The 1,387-nt window shown below is 48.2% G+C and overlaps 1 pseudogene; it reads left to right on the plus strand.

Annotated features, from left to right (window-relative positions):
* Positions 1 to 100: 100 nt before the first annotated feature.
* Positions 101 to 1,387, plus strand: part of LOC119594186 — an 18,451-nt pseudogene continuing 17,164 nt past the window's right edge.

The following is a 1,387-nucleotide window of genomic DNA, read 5'->3' on the forward strand; positions in this document are numbered from 1 at the left end:
ATCTATCCACGGAAATAGGTCACCTTTTTTATTATATCTAGTATTTTTTCCAAGAGGTGTAAGCGACCTGACCAGTGTGTTGTTCTCTCCTCCAACAGTGATGGCGGCCGGGATGGTGCTGTTGGCGATGGCTGAAGGCAGCGCCCTCCGCGAGCCGCTCCTTCAGCAGCTGGCCGGGAACGAGCTGCACCTCGCCCACCGCCCGCCGCTCCTCTGGCGAACGGCATCCACGACGACCACCCCAACGCCAAGTTCTTCCAGGACATGGTCGAGCGGAACCATGAGCTCACGGCCGTCGAGTCGCACATGACGGACCCAGGCATCTCCGAGCCCAGGGACGAGGTCAGCCAGGGGTCAGGGCTCTCGCAGGCTCAAGAAACGCCCGAGACTCTGAAGGGCGTGAGTGAGGGTGCGATCTCGACCTTCCCTCGCCCTCAGACGAAGAAGGTCATCGCCCTCCTGCTGCCCAGGAAGGCCGTCAGCGCCGCCAGCAAGCCGCACAGCCGTCAGAAGCGCTTCCTCTCCAAGGTGGGCAAGCTGAGGACCATCGTCGTGCCCCTGAGCATCTTCAACTTCCTCGGGTTCCTGCCGATGCGCGTCCCCGGCCTGCCCTACCACAACGAACTGCCTCCTCCCGACTACACCTACTACAACACCATCCATGAGCTCCCCCAAAAAAGATACAAATACTTCCAGAAATATAATTAATCGTTATGCCACCGCTGTGTAAATAGTTTCCTTTCACTTGTTGTTAACCTGGATAAAGTATAGCTATAGATGAGTGTATGATATAATCTGCAAGAAAGACGTTTAATGATGAGAGGACGAATAAATCTAGGCGAGCTTCGACTGACACTGAAGGATGCAACTAATAAACGGAATTCGGAAGGGAATGGCAGTGAACAAAAGTTCTTGCACTTCCAGTTAACAATTGTTTCGTTGGGTCTGCAGATGCTCAGTAAAGTAAGAATAACGAACTCTGTGACATAAGAAATATTATAAACAGAAGACGTGAAAATACTAATTCATAAACTCATCACGATGGCGACCAAGTCGTTCATCGTCTTCTCAAATATCAGACGAGATTGAACTGTACAGTCTCTAAACTACTTCATAAATCCAAGAATACTGCACCAATGACTACAGCTTAATTTGCAAAATCTCTAAATTAACAGAAGAAACAAGTGTGGTGCTGAGAAACAAAATACTGACTCCGAAGACAGTGGAAATGAAATAGTGTCCCCCCGATATGAGAGGTAAGATAATCATTTTCTTTGAAAGACGTTAGGGGTAAACTTGTATATATCGAATATATCGGAATTATAGTTGGTGTTTATTTAACAGGTTGATATTTTAAGTTGGCAAATCAGTTATAAACATGCTGAGG

This window comes from Penaeus monodon, chromosome 33, assembly GCF_015228065.2.
Source record: "Penaeus monodon isolate SGIC_2016 chromosome 33, NSTDA_Pmon_1, whole genome shotgun sequence".
Taxonomy (NCBI): domain Eukaryota; kingdom Metazoa; phylum Arthropoda; class Malacostraca; order Decapoda; family Penaeidae; genus Penaeus; species Penaeus monodon.